This window comes from Magnolia sinica, chromosome 8 (genome assembly GCF_029962835.1).
Source record: "Magnolia sinica isolate HGM2019 chromosome 8, MsV1, whole genome shotgun sequence".
In the NCBI taxonomy this organism is placed as follows: domain Eukaryota; kingdom Viridiplantae; phylum Streptophyta; class Magnoliopsida; order Magnoliales; family Magnoliaceae; genus Magnolia; species Magnolia sinica.
The window spans coordinates 49,456,067-49,472,573 of record NC_080580.1 but is presented as its reverse complement, the minus strand read 5'-3'; positions in this window follow the sequence as shown (position 1 = coordinate 49,472,573).

Sequence of the window (16,507 nt, the reverse complement as noted above, 5' to 3'; positions counted from 1 at the left end):
TGGCTCCCTACGAGGCATTGTATAGTCGCTCGTGTAGAGCACCACATTGCTGGGCAGAAGTTGGCGAGCGTAGTTTGATTGGCCTAGAGTTGGTGCAGGCGACTTCAGAGAAAGTTGACATTATTCGACGTCGACTTCTGACAGCCCAGAGCAGGCAGAAGAGTTACGCTGATACAAGGCGGCGACCACTTGAGTTTGAGGTTGGAGACCATGTATTTCTTAAGGTTTCCCCTATGAAGGGAGTTCTGCGGTTCGGTAAGAAGGGAAAGCTTATGCCGAGATTTATTGGTCCATTTCAAATTCTGGATCGAGTGGGAGCGGTATCATACCGCCTTGCTTTGCCCACACCACTTGCGGACGTGCATAACGTATTTCATGTTTCTATGCTAAAGAAGTACGTTCCTGATCCTTCGCATATTATCAGTTGGGAGCAGGTGCAGTTGAGCGAGGATGCCACATATATCCTGCGACCGACATGTATCCTAGACAGGAAGGAGCAGGTATTGCGTAGCAAGGTCATCCCTCTTGTGAAAGTACTATGAACACATCATAGTGAAGAAGAGGCTACTTGGGAGACCGAAGCTGAGGTTAGAAAGAGCTACCCTCAGATCCTTGAGGAGTATGAGAAGGTACGAATTTCGGGGACAAAATTTTTCTTTAAGGGGGGTAGATTGTAATGACTCAGAAAATTTCGTGCAAAGACCCGAGTACTACCTCAAATTCTTTAGAAGTTTATTGTGGGTTATTTAGCGCTAAACTCGATTGCATGTGAAATTAGCATCAATCACTTTAAATTTGATCTGCAGGACTCAAAACCTGTAGAATCGTTAGCGCTAGTTACCCTGAAATCTGGGATTCAACTCTAAATCCAGTTGCTCTCAGGATTACTTGGAAACTTTGTATCAGACATGGACCGTGCGTCGAAAGTCCGATAGCAATGATCTTAGACAATTATGATCACCTGGTTGGGCTTGACCATCACCTAAAAAATCAAGTTCAAATGATGTCCTGGGTCGATTTGCTTGAGTCTGGAGTAAAGAGTGTGAGAAAGCTAAGAAATTAAATATAAATTTATGAAATCTAAGTCGTGTCGCTTGCACGACGATTTTAAGTAATCTGACCGTTGGATTCTAACCCAAATTTACCCTCGGATCAGGTAAGATGGCCCAGGCATGTCATAGTGCTTGTGGACCTGATCGAGTTTCGGTGACCATTGAATTGAGATTGGTCCGCTATGAGCGATCTGTAAATTCGATCGGTACAAAAACTCAGACCGACCTAGATCCATGGTTAGTGAGCTTAAGTCCGACCGCACGTGGAAAAGGGACCACCAGAAGCGCTCTGTTGGACCGATATAGACCTGATTTGGTTATAACCTAAGTATACCTTGGCCTTGGGGCTATTTTCATCCGTTTTATGCCTATATATAGACCTTAAAACCCTCACTCTCAATTCCATACGAATTTTCTAACCCTAGCTAAAAGAGAGAGAGGAAAAGAGAGAGAAAGTGAGAGAGAAGTTGTTGAATCATCTTGAGATTCTTCCTTGTTACTCTGCATCCTCAAAACATCACTTCTGAATCGTTATTCCGGCGATTCTAAGCTCATTCTTGGGTAAGTTAATCAAACCCTAACCTGTTTTGGAGCTTAGAATAATCTAAGTGTTAATGTAGCTCATTTCTATTCATGCCTTAGGTTGTCTAGTCGCTGTTGACGAAGACTTATCGTCTGAATCAGATCTGTGTGCATTTTTTGGTTAAGGTACGGACTATATTTGTATAGGTTATGGTTTTCAAGGCTTTCAATGTTGGTTAATGATTTATTATTGTTGTGGATGTAATTTCACATGCCAAATGCGATCTTTATATTGCGTTCCTGATATATATGAGATATATTGAGATGTGTGTATTCCTATTATATGTAGAAAGTATCGTATGCGTATGAAATACGAACATATGTTTACCATGATTAATTGTCAGGTATTTGCGCTAGTTGTATGTGTGTCAACTACTTGGCGAAAGGAATTGTCCAAATGTGTGTTATCACCAACATATGTCATGTATGTTGGAATAAGTAGTCTAAGTGTTTGTAGAAATGTCTGAATGATCAAGTGTGTAATATATTATTCTGTTGACTGACGTTGAGAAGAGATTCTCAACTATCCTATTGGTGTGTATGATTTCCTACATGCAATTTACATTCTTTGTTGTTTAAATTCAATCACTACTTATGTGTAAATCCATGTTAAGTTGATATTCATCAAATGGTTCCATATTGTATGATTAGAATTGTTGTTCCATTACCGTTCTAAATTGTTAATGTGAATATCTGTTATAATTGAATGTGCTTGGGACTATGAAATAGTCCAGGGAATCGGTAACATATGACGTGTTTGACGAACCCGAGTCGTACTAGGGTTGTCGGTAGTGGTTTGGCCACATGGAGTGTTTGCGCACTCTATGCCGTTCAACTCAACGTGTGCTCGTGCTAGTCGAGTTCGTCAAGTAACCCGATTGTCTCGGTGGATGTACACCATGTATGGACACTATTGTTTGAATCTAGGGTACCAAACTTACCGATGAAATCCTGTTAACCGTTGTACCTTGATCCGCTAAAGCTCATGAGCCGGACATGGTGGTACGGGACACCGTGGTCGAGCTGTCGGCCTATGCTGGGGTGACGAGCCTCTCCGTAGTGACCAGTGAACACACCAGACTCGTGAGCCGATTATGGTGGTATGGGACACTATATTCACGCTGTCGGCCTACATTGATTGGTGACGAGCCCTTTGTAGTAACCTCGAGCATACCTTAATACTGCATTGAGGCAACGAGCCTTAGGGTAGTAACTAAAGTATGATAGGCATGCATTGATTGGTGACGAGCCCTTTGCAGCGACCTAAAACCATATGATCGTATGAGATTGTCTAGGACTGACGACCCTAGAATGGATCACCGTTTGGGAATTGATATGAGGAAGGTACTTTAGCTTCCCAATCCTGTTGTATGAAAAGGACTAATAACAACTTGGTAATCATGCACCGCATTGCATGTGCATTGGCATCGTTGGCACTGCGGGAGGTTGTCATGCTTACCGTAAGATGAAGACGCTGAGGGAGTGCAGGCAAGGGCATGCATCATTTCTACATACATCCTTGCATTAACAAGAGTAATTAGGATGTGTTTGATTGTATTGCCTTATCATTACTGCTTGATTGATTTGATAACATGTTAACTTTTACTGTATAGTTCCACTGAGTTAATCACTCACTCCCACATTCTAGGACGGTGTTTCAACACCAACCAGACTCTGTCTTAGATGAAGATGATGACGCGACCCCTGAGGCAGAGCAGGAGTATGAGGATGATGAGGACGCGCTTTCTTTCATGCAGTTCTCAGGCGGGTTCATGTGAGTCGTGTCCTGATCTACGGGGATTCTGGGTTTTCTTTTGTAATGGATAATTTCATTTTGATACTTATATTTTGAAAACAACACTTATAATTATGACCTGGTAGAGTATACATATTACAGGGACTTGCACATGTACACATGTATTTCTTTAAGTCTTCCGCTTGCGTCTTTCACTTAACCCTAGATTATGTTTACATTTGGCTTAATTTATTCCATGTTTTATGCACTCATATAGACAACATACATCCATCATTAAATATGTTGCATAAGTGATGTTTTGAAACTCGGGAGCTGAGTTATGCTCGACCCCCGAATTTCAGGGCATTACAGATTCCTTATAGGAAGTATACCATCTGTATGTTTCTCATTGTCCTTAAATTGTCCCAGCTCTTTCTTTACTTTCTTATTTGTAAAATCACCGTCATTCTCTTTATTGGAATTTTAACTCTTTACTTTTGACGATCCTTCGTTTTGCTTTCTTTCTTTGGCAATATTTGTTACCGTTCTCTTAAGACTTTGAAATAATTGATTCATATGAGGGTTGAGCAACTTCACTTTGACTCTTTTCAAATTGCGTATTGACTTGTTTTTCTATTCTGGCAAATTGTGATGATGCCCCCAGGGTTCTTTATTGACTGATGAATGCACTTATTGATTCGTCTTCTCGTTGGTGGGCAACGTCTAATTCAATCGAACTAATTTCTTATCTAAAGGATTTCCTTAGAGCTTGCTATTGTTCGCGGTAGTCATTGTTGGAAGGTTAAGACTTCTTTAGCAACATGCTCATCTAATGAAGGCCAATTAATATTTGCTGCCAAATTTTCTGTGTTTTTGTGTACTTTGAGCATCCTAATATCGAAGGAGAAAATGAAAACTGCATTATTAATGCCGTCAAAGAGGATGAACTGAGTGAGTGAGGTAAGACTATGCTTCATGGAATTGCACATAACTGAACCTTTAACCATACTTGGCAGGATGATACCCCTTGTAAAAGAAGATCAAACCCTTCACTTTCCAGATATCATTATATTTCATTTTTCAGACCTTCATACGTATGAATCCTTGGTATGCATATCGTGGGCCTACCTTTCATCAAATCTCAACCATGCCTGTTAGCTTATTTGAATTACTATTGTGCCTGTGCACACAACACCCTATACCCTTTGCACAAGTCTACCCAAGGGTCTCATTATACTTAACCAGTCTATTATTGCATAGGTGCGAGCAACTTCCCAAACCATTTGCGCAGCCATTTTTGTGCACCAACACACTATCATCTATCTTTCATCATCTTGATGCGTTACTGGTGAAGTAGAAACTACTTCGGACATTACCTGGCATTGTTTGTCCTTGTTCACAACTGATTTGATCTTTTCTGATACTTTTTGGTGGAAATCTGTCGGATGTGAAGTAGACAACCACATTAGTCAGGAGAAAGGCTGTTGCAATATACCTGTCATTTGGAACAAAGTATTAGTTATTTTACTTAAATGGAATTATACTTTGTTTTTAAAGATGAAGGGAGGATGTTCCCGTTGAGAGTCACCATTTTGGCGTGTATATAGATGCCAAAAAGTGATAAATGTTCTCTTAATATTTTCAAAGTCATCATTGAATAATAGGTACCTGGCATATTTTCGAACAAGAAACAAAAGCGTTTGGTTTGGGGGATTTATTCAATGACAACAAAGAAAGAGTGAGAGAACAATCATCGCATTTATTTTAAGTTCATTTACATCCTCGGATTCTCTTGATTCTAAAAATAAAGTACAATCAATCAAAGCAATGAATGAAAGATAAGACAGTCCAATGGCAATTTTGGCAGCTTTTCGACGGTTTTGATATTCCTCGCAAAGGTGGAAAGGTTGTACGGGCTTGAAACCCTTGATCTGACCATTGAGATCAGTTTTGATCATCCTTCTGTTCATTCTTCCTTGATCTGACCATTGAGATCAGTTCTAATCATCCTTTCATTCATTTTTCCTTGATCTAACTATTGAGATCAGTTCTAATCATCCTTCTATTCATTCTTCCTTGATCTGACCATTGAGATCAGTTCTGATCATCCTTCCATTCATTCATCCAGTGAAACCCTTGAAATGCGGAGCGATGATCCCTTGAAATGTGGAGCGGCAATCCCTTGAAATGTGGAGTGTCGATCATCCCATAAAATTTAGAGCAACGATGATCATCCCTTGAAATGTGGATCGGCGATCATCCCCTAAAATGTGGAGTGGCGATGATCATCCCTTGAAATGTGGAGTGGCGATCATCCCTTCTCTTACATGAGATGGTGTAGGGAGTATTTGTCTCAGGACATGAAAAGGTTCTTGTTTGGACATTGTTCCACATGGAGTATCCGTCAAGACATGAAAAGCCTCTCCTCAAGACAAGGGGAGAGAGAAGTGGCACATGGGTTATTCAAAAGCCTGCATTTAGACATGAGGAGAGGGAAAAGTGGCATTGGAAGCCTCATGTTAGGAAATGCGCACCACACTTCCTTAAGAAGTGGCACCTAAAGACTTTCCTCAGGACAAAGACCCATAGAGAGTGGCGCATAAAGGGTTTTCCCATCAAGATGCACAAAGCTTGGAATGTGGACAACATTCCACAAGAAGTGGCGCACAACGCTTCAAATATGGAAGTGGGCATTGTGTGCTCTGACAGGGGAGAGAAAGATGGGGTATTGTGCGGAACTTGCTCCTTGGAAAGTGGGTGTTGTGCGGATGTAAAGCTTCCTTAAAATAGGCATTGTGCGCCACATGTATTGTGCGCCGCACTAACCACCTTGTGCATAATGAAAAGCTTCAAGACATGTTTCCACTTAAAGTGGCGCATAATAGAAAGGTTCAAGACATGTGCCCACTTAAAGTGGCACACAATGGAGAGCTTCAAGACATGTACCCACTTAAAGTGGCGCACAATGGAGAGCTTCAAGACATGTACCCACTTAAAGTGGCACACAATGGAGAGCTTTAAGACATGTACCCACTTAAAGTGGCACACAATGGGGAGCTTTAAGACATGGCCTCTTACAAAGTGGCACACAATAGAGAGCTTTAAGACATGGCCTCCTACAAAGTGGCGCACAATGGAGAGCTTTAAGACATGGCCTCTTATAAATTGGCGCACAACAGTTGTATCCAGACAAAGTTCCCTTTAAAAGTGGCGCACAACACTTTGAATATGGAAGTAATCGTTGTACGCTAGGACAAGGGATAAGAAGATGTGGCGTTGTGCGCTAATCCATAGGAGATGGCATTGTGTGCTAATCCAAAGGAGATGAGGTTGTGCACTAACCCATGTTGTGCGGTGAATGGGTTGTGCGCCGCACAAACCCTCCAGCACACAACCCTCCACTTCTCCACTCTTTCTCCTTACTTCTCTCCCTCTTGTCTCTTCTTGTCTATTCTGTCCAAATGAGGAATGGGAGGGCGTATTTATAGACCTCCCTCTCTCCTCCCTTCCTTAAACCATGGTGATCACCACCACTTCTCCTTAAGGAAATAACCAACCTCCTTTCTTAACCAATGGTGTCCACCAAGCCCTCCTTTAAATGGTGGTGATCACCAACTTCTTCATTAATACAACGTAATGTTCATCCTTTCTCTTTTTACCAAAATACCCAAGATCACTCATTTTTACCAAAATACCCCAGATCATTCATTTTTACCAAAATACTCCAGATCACTCATTTTACCAAAGTACTCCAGATCACTCATTTTACCAAAATACTCCAGATCACTCATTTTACCAGAATACCCTAGATCATTAATTTTTACCAAAATACCCAAAATACCCTCGGATGGTGATTTTTACGAAAATTGTAACACCCTGAAATTCAGGGGTCGAGCATAACTCAGCTCCTGAGTTTCAAAACATCACTTATGTAACATATTTAATGATGGATGTATGTTGTCTGTAAGAGTGCATAAAACATGGAATAGATTAAGCCAAACTGCAAACATAATTCAGGGATAAGTGAAAGATGTAATCGAAAGACTTAAAGAAGCATGTGTACATGTGCAAGTCCCTGAAATATGTATACATGCCAGGTCATACTTACAAGTGTTGCTTTCAAAAATATAATCATCAAATGACATCATCTAGAACAATTACAAAGAAAACCCAGAATCCCCACATATCAGGACATGGCTCACATGAACCCGCTAGAGAACTGCATAAAAGAAAACACGGCCTCATCATCCTCGAACTCCTGCTCTGCCTCAGGGGTCGCGTCATCATCTGCATCTAAGACAGAGTCTGGTTGGTATTGAAATACCACCCCAGAACGTGGGAGTGAGTGATCAACTCAGTGGAACCATACAGTAAAAGTTAACATGATATCAAGTCAATCAAGCAGTAATGATAAGGCAATACAATTAAACAAGTCTAAAGTACTCATGTTAATGCAAGGATGTATGTATAAATGATGCATGCCCTCGCCTGCACTCCCTCAGCGTCTTCATCTTACGTTACGCATAACAACCTCCGGCAGTGCCAACGACTTCTACGCACATGCAATGCGGTGCATGAACATGATTACCAAGTTATTATTAGTCCTTTTCATACAGCAGGATTGGGAAGCTAAGGTACCTTCCTCATATCAATTTCCACATAGTGATCCATTCTAGGGTCGTTAGTCCTAGGCCATCTCATACGATCATATGGTTCTAGGTCGCTGCAAATGGCTCATCACCAATCAATGCACGCCTATCATACCTTCGTTACTACTCTAAGGCTCGTCGCCTTAATGCAGTATTAAGGTATGCTCAAGGTCACTATAAAGGGCTCGTCACCAATCAATGTAGGCCGATAGCACGAATATAGTGTCCCATACCACCATAATCGGCTCACAAGTCTGGTGTGCTCACTGGTCACTACGGGGAGGCTCGTCACCCCAGCATAGGCCGACAGCTCGACTACGGTGTCCCATACCACCATGTCCGGCTCATGAGTCTTAGCGGATCAAGGTACAACGGTTAACGAAATTTCATCGGTATGTTTGGTACCCTAGATTCAAACAATAGAGTCCATACATGGTGAACATACATCGGGACAATCGGGTTACTTGACGAACTCGACTAGCACGAGCGCACGTTGGGTTGAACGACATAGAGTGCGCAAACACTCCGTGTGGCCAAACCACTGCCTACAACTCTAATACGACTCGGGTTCGTCAAATCACGTACTTCGTGGCGAAAGCAACCTCAGCCACGAACTCAAGGCTGATTACCGATTTCCTGGACTATTTCATAGTCCCAAACACATTCCATTATAACAGATATGCATATAACAATTTAGAATAGTAATGGAATAACAATTCAAATCATGTGGTATGTGAGCATTTGAAGAATATTAACTTAACATGGATTTACACATAAGTAATACTTGAAGTTAAACAACAAAGAATGTGGCTTGCATGTAGGAAATCATACACACCAATAGGAGAGTTGAGAATCGCTTCTTAACGCCCGCAAATAGGATAATATATTACACTTTAGACCATTCAGACATTTCTACAAACACTTAGACTACATAGTTCAACATACATGACGTATGTTGGAATACACACATTTGGACAATTCCTTTTGCCAAGAGTTGACACACATACAACTAGCACAAATACACGACAGTTAATCATGGTAAGCACATGTTCATATTTTATACGTATACGATACTTTCTACATATACATAGAATACACAAATCTCAACATAACTCATATATATCAAGAACACAATATAAACATCGCATTTGGCAAGTGAAATTACACCCACAACAATAATAAATCATTATCTGACATTGAAAGCCTTGAAAACCGTAACCTATACGAATATAGTCCGCACCTTAAACTAGAAAAAGCACACCGAACTGATTTAGACAATATGTCTTCGTCAACGGCGACTAGATTACCTAAGGCAAGAATAGAAATGAGCTACATCAACACATAGACTATTTTAAGCTCTAAACAGATTAGGGTTAGATTAACTTACCCAAGGATGAACTTAGAATCGCCGGAATAACGTTTCAGAAATGATAGTTTAAGGATGCAGGGAAACAAGAAAGAATCTCCAATGATTCACCAACTTCTCTCTTACTGTCTCTCTCTTTTCCTCTTTCTCTCTCTTAGCTAGGGTTTTGAAAATTCGTATGGAATGGAGAGTGAGGGTTTTAAGGTTTTTATATAGGCCTAACATTGACGAAAATAGCCCCAGGGCTAAGGTATACTTAGGTTATAACCAAATCAGGCCTCTCTCGATCCAACGGAGCACTTCCGGTGGTCCTTTTTCTACGTGTGGTCGGACTTAAGCTCACTGACCATGGATCTAGGTCAGGCTGAGTTTTCATACCGATAGGATTTACAGATCAGTCATGGTGGACCACTCTCAGTTCAACGGTCACCGAAACTCGATCAGGTCCACAAGCACTATGACATGCCTGGGCCATCTTCCTTGATCTGAGGCTGAAATTGGGTCAGAATCCAACGGTCAGATTGTTTAAAATTGTCGCGCAAGCGACACGACTCAGATTTCATAAAATCATATTTAATTTCTCACCGTTCTCGCACTCTTCACCCAATCAAATCAACCCAGGACATCATCTAGACTTGATTTTTGAGGTGATCGTCAAGTTCAACATGGTGACCATAATGTCTAAGATCATCGCTATCGGACTTTCGACGCGCGGTCCAGGTCCGATCCAAAGCTTCTAAAAATTCCCGAGAGCAACTGGATATAGCGTTGAATCTTAGATTTCAGAGTAACATAGCGCTAATGATTCTATAGATTTTAAGTCCTGCAGATCAAATTTAAAGTGATTGATGCTAATTTCACAAGCAATCGAGTTTAGCACTAATTAACCCACAAATAACTTCTACAGAAAATAGAGGCAATACTAGGTTCTTAGCACGAAATTTTCCGGGTCATTACAATCTACCCCCCTTAAAGAAAAATTTCATCCTCGAAATTCATACCTTCTCATATTCCTCAAGGATCTGAGGGTAGCTCTTTTTGACCTCAGCTTCAGTCTCCCAAGTAGCCTCTTCTTCACTATGATGCGTCTATAGTACTTTCACAAGAGGGATGGCCTTGCTACACAATACCTGCTCCTTCTTGTCTAGGATACGCGTCGGTCGCAGTACATATGTGGCATCCTCGCTCAACTGCACATGCTCCCAACTGATAATATGCGAAGGATCAGGAACGTACTTCTTCAGCATAAAAACATGAAATACGTTATACACGTCCGCAAGTGGTGTGGGCAAAGCAAGGCGGTATGCTACCGCTCCCACTCGATCCAGAATTTGAAATGGACTAATAAATCTCGGCGTGAGCTTTCCCTTCTTACCGAACCGCAGAACTCCCTTCATAGGGGAAACCCTAAGAAATACATGGTCTCTAACCTCAAACTCAAGCGGTCGCCGCCTCGTATCAGCATAACTCTTCTGCCTGCTCTGGGCTGTCAGAAGTCGACGTCGAATAATGTCAACTTTCTCTGAAGTCGCCTGCACCAACTCGGGGTCAATCAAACTGCGCTCACCAACTTCTGCCCGGCAATGCGGTGCTCTGCACAGGCGACCATACAATGCCTCGTAGGGAGCCATGCTGATACTCGCCTGGAAACTATTATTATATGCGAACTCTGCATAAGGGAGACAATCATCCCAACTGTCCTTGAAATCCAAAACACAAGCTCGCAACATGTCTTCCAGAACCTGATTCACACGTTCCGTCTGCCCATCTGTCTGCGGATGAAACGCGGTGCTGACCTTCAATTTCAAACCCATCACTTCTTGGATACGAGTCCAGATGTGAAACGCGTTTCTCTGTCAGACACAATCTCCAAGGGATCTCCGTGCAGACGTACAATCTCCTTGATGTACAATCTAGCCAACTCGTCTGCAAAGTTTGTGACTCTGATCGGTAAGAAATGAGCCGACTTCGTCAATTGGTCGACGATCACTCAAATAGAGTCATGTCCCTTCCTCGTTCTCGGTAGGCCTGAAATAAAATCCATAGAAATGAAGTCCCACTTCCATTCTGCTATGGGCATGGGCTGAAGCAGCTCAGGAGGTCGGTGATGCTCTGCCTTGACCTGCTGGCACGTGAGACAACGAGATACAAACTCAGCAATGTGAATCTTCATGTTGTCCCACCAATAAGATCTTCTCATATCTTGATACATCTTCGTGCTACCTGGATGCATTGCAAGCTTAGAAGTATGGGCTGACTCGAGAACCTCTCGTCTCAAGTCGGGAATGTCTGGGACACAGCCGGCCACGAAATCGTAGGCCCCCATATGAACTAACACTCCATTCGGAGCCCTCATCTGTACCAACCTGCTCTCTCATCTTCGCCAAAAACTCATCATCTGCCTGAGCTGTAACGATCCTCTTGTCAATGAGGGGCTGTACTCGAATGTGTGCGATAACCTCATACGGCTCTTCCACCGTAAGTTTCTGCTTAAAGTCTCACACAAACTCATCATGTCCCACTCTGCTATCATTAGCGGAGCCGCAAACTCTATAGCCTTCTTGCGACTCAATGCATCTGCCACAAGGTTCGCCTTGCCCGGATGGTAAGAGACATCGAACTTAAAGTCTTTCAATGTTTTCATCCATCGGGTTGCCTCATATTCAAGTCACGCTGCGTGAAGATATACTTAAGGCTCTTGTGGTTGCAAAAGAGCTCGAATTCCTCTCCATAAAGGTAATGTCTCCAGAGCTTTAGTGTAAAAATGACAGCTGCCAACTCCAGGTCGTGTGTAGGGTAATTTTCTTTATATTTTCTCAACTGTCTCGAAGCATATGCAATTACCCTGTCCTTCTACATAAGGACACAACCTAGACCAATGTAAGAGGTGTCAGTATATATCGTATACTTAACCCCTTACTCTGGCAATACTAGCACAAGGGCAGACGTCAACTTGTCCTTCAGCTCTTGAAAAGCTATCTCTGCCCTCTCATTCTAAGCAAACTTCAAATCTTTTCGTGTCAACTGAGACAACGGTCTGGCTATCTTCGAGAAGTCTTGTATGAAGCGTAGATAATAACCTGTTAGACCCAGAAAGCTTCTCACCTCAGTAACTAAATCAGGCTGCTTCCAGTCCTGAACTGCAGCTACCTTAGCAAGATCGACAACTATCCCTTCCTTGGACACCACATGTCCTAGGAACTTGACTTCATCTTTCCAGAAATCGTATTTCTTGAACTGCACAAAAAGCTGATTCTTCCTGAGAGTATCCAAGACCTCTCTTAAGTGCTCCTCGTGCTCTTCTCGACTCGGAGAATATATCAAATTGTCATCGATAAAGACAATGACGAATCGGAACAAGAATAGCCGAAACACCCTGTTATCAGATCCATGAACACGGCCAGTGTGTTCGCAAGACCGAACGACATCACAAGGAACTCATAATGGCCGAAACTAGTCTTGAAAGCTGTCTTCTGCACGTCTTCATTCTTGATGCGCAACTGATGATACCCTGACTACAGATCAACCTTCGAAAAGTACCGTGCCCCCTTCAACTGATCAAATAAATCATCGATCCTGGGCAAGGGATACTTGTTCTTCACAGTCACCTGATTCAACTTGCGATAATTAATACATAATGCAAGGAACCATCCTTCTTCTTCACAAACAGAACAGGTGCTCCCCAAGGAAACACACTAAGTCAAATAAAATCCAAATTCAACAAGCCATCTATCTGCTTCCTCAATTCCTCCATTTCACTCGGAGGCAACGATAGGTGGGCAAAGAAATGGGTGCCGCACCAGGCATGAGATCGATAGTAAAATCAATCTCGCGCTGAGGGGGTAATCCAGGAATCAACTCGAACACATCTTCAAACTCCCGAACTACAGGCGTGCTTTCAAATGTCGATCCAGCAATACTCTCCAATAGAGAAGTATAATAACCAAGACAAAAAAGGGTAACTGACCTGAACAGGGAAAGTAACTGTCTCACCCTCAGGTCCATGAATTGTCACCGACCTAGCTTCACAATCAATCTCTGCCCCCATCTTCATGAGCCAATCTATACACATAATGACATCGTAATGGTTGTCGCATAAGAATCGATCTACTCCCTAGATCAATCAAACAATCCATATAACGCTTGTTCATAGCAGAGGAGATCCCTATAGCGGTAGTGAGCGTCACTCCCTTCATAGTAACAGTGCCCAAACTCAGGAGCCTAACTACCGCATATGATATAAGAGAGGTAGTGGACCCTGTATCCACCAACATAGAAATGGGAATACCTTGGATGTGAGCTGTAACCTCAAAGGATCTCGGCACCAAGTTAGCCATAAGCGCTTCAGCTGAGAGCGCGTGAACTCGAGTCTGCTACTGGCGATTTGGCGGAGGAACCATGGGCTGCTGAGGTGGCCTAAAGCAAGGTACAGAAGGTCTAAAGGATGGATGAGTTGGTGCTGAACGAAGAGGTGGAGGTGATATAACCTGAGGCATCGGACGACTGATCTCTGTGGTGGAGTAAATCCACTATCCCGCATACGCGAAAAGCAAGTGCGATCCGAGTGCCCCATCTTCCCACAGTACGAACAGCGAAAATCAGATCGCACCTACTGAGCGAGCGGCGCTAAACGCCTCGGAGGAGAATCTGCCCACGACCTCTTGCCGAGAAATGGTGCACTCTGAAAGTCAGGTCGTGGTTTGGGAACCATAGGTGCTCGCATACGGGACGACCTGTCCCCGTCCTGCTCAGCTCGCAGGGATATGCTCACTAACTCCGCGTAGGAAGATATGCTAGCACGGCACATCTTCGATTGGATCTCAGGCCTCAACCCCTCTGAAAAATGCTGCATCCGCATCGACTGATCACCCAGAAGCAAAGTAGCATAGCAACCCAGCAAAGTAAACCGGTTCTCATACTCCGTCACCGACATCCCTCTCTGACGGAGGCGAAGGAACTCACTCTCCTTCTAGTGTCGGTACGTAATCAAAAAATACTTCTCGTGGAAGCGTGCCTCAAATGCCTGCCACATCCATTCAAACCCTTCTACAACAGTGCGAAGAACACTGTCCCACCATAACTGGCCTCCTTCTCAAATATGAAGGAGGCAAGCTCGACCTGCTCAACCTCAGAACAGTGCAGCGGCCTCAGTATCTTAGAGATGCGATCAATCCAGTACTTGGCCTCCTCGGGTCTATGAGAACCCGCAAATGTGGGAGGTCGTAAGTGCTGGAATTGCTCAAATGTGCCGCTCGCAGTAGCGCTCCCAGATGGGTGCATAGGTGAAGCAGGTGGAGTCGCCCCCATCGACTGAGCAAAGATGCCAGCCATGGAAGACAGAAACTGCTACTGCTACTGCCGCCGCTGCTGCTGCTGCTGAATCTACTGTTGCTGCATCAACAGCATCATCTGCTCAAACCTATCAAGAGGCGGAGCAGACGAAGATGCATACGGCATCGACGTAGATGCAAGGTTCGGCTCAGGAACTGAAGGCGTGACTGGAGGAGCCATAGGTGGAATCACAGGTGTCGGCCCAGCAGCGGGGCCAATAGCTGGCTGAGAGTCCAACCCAGCACCAATATGAGATGGGCCCGACTGTGGATCTGTCTGGCTATCGCCTAGGGAAGAAACCCCGGCAAGCAACTCGACTAATGAGAAATGGGCCGAAGTCTTCGAACCCTTAGGAGGCATACCCTACATTCAACAAAGGATGGAACCTGTGAGATCCAACATTCACATAATCCACCCACACAACATTTACATCACAACTCAAAGATAACAACATGCTTTCCATTTAACAAAATTATCACAATACAAGAAGTGCAGCATTGCATGAATCACGACAGAGAAAGCATGTGAACTAAAACATCTAAAGCTTCAAACAACAAACAACTCCCAAACTATTACGCCAACAACGGCTACACACAAAAATAAACAACAAACAGAGCAAAGGACGACTACAACTGCAACTACTCATCAAAATCAGGAGATAGAGGCGGAGCACCCTTATCCTGCAAACAACACAGGATAGACTTCAGAGTTTGAGTCACCTTTTTGAACTTGTGCTTCACGAGGCCTCGAAGATCCATAATATTCTGGCGTAGAACAGCCTGACCCTCCTCAAGCCGAGCGATAGGGCATCCCTGGCAGCCTGATCTGCGCTCTGCTCTGGTGCCACAGGAGGAGAACTCTCACTCGTATCCTGCGCCTCTACCTCTTCCTCATCCTGCTCTTCTTCTTCTTCTATCTCAGCTCCACCCTCGCCATAACTTTCTTCCTCATCGCTCTGTCTCATCCTCACTTTCTGAGGCTTGTCGTCGACGAGGCCCAATGTCCATCTGATTTAGGGTCGTCTCATTAATGTAGCAAATAGGTACCGACTTTTTTGCCCCAAGCCTATAGCCAAACTCATGTGCAAGCTTACAAATGAGTCGACCAAATGGGAGTGATTCGGTCCTCCTATTCGAACGAGCGATAAGGATAATCTAACGCAAGATGTACGTTGGCAGACATAGCTTCTCTTCTTGCCCCACTTGCTACAGAAAATCTACCATCAGGCATGTACACTCGCTGCGGTTGCTCCACCTTGGATATACATTGAATGTGCACATGTGGTGAAGCAAGCGGAAGTCGTCCATCATGTTGGTAGCTAGAAGGCTTTTATTAGGTTGCCATTCGACCAGACAACCACACAGGAGCCGCGTGCGGTGATCCCTCTCACGTGCACTGCTCAAATTCTTCTCACTGGCATGCACCTCACCAAGTGGCACATTCAGGAGTCGGAACATCAAAGCGACGTTGACTGTGGCCTCCCGATCTCTTCCACAAGGGATCTTGAACTGCAGAGGCTCCAGTGAAGGTTCCCGAATGAGGGCATAAAAAGCTCAAATATGCTCACATTGGCGCAATATTCGCCTTCAAACAAGGGACACCAACTGGCCCCTTCTAGGCGCTCAAACAAGAGAAACTCGCCAAATAGCCGCGGATCTACATAAGCCTCAAAAAGGACCCTACGGCCTTTATAGACTCCATGAGATAGCTCCGCCAACAAGGTTCTTCCAATGGGAGCTTGAGGATCAAGGTCCCGCTTGGTCTGAAACTCATGGGTGGCGGTCGTGCTCGC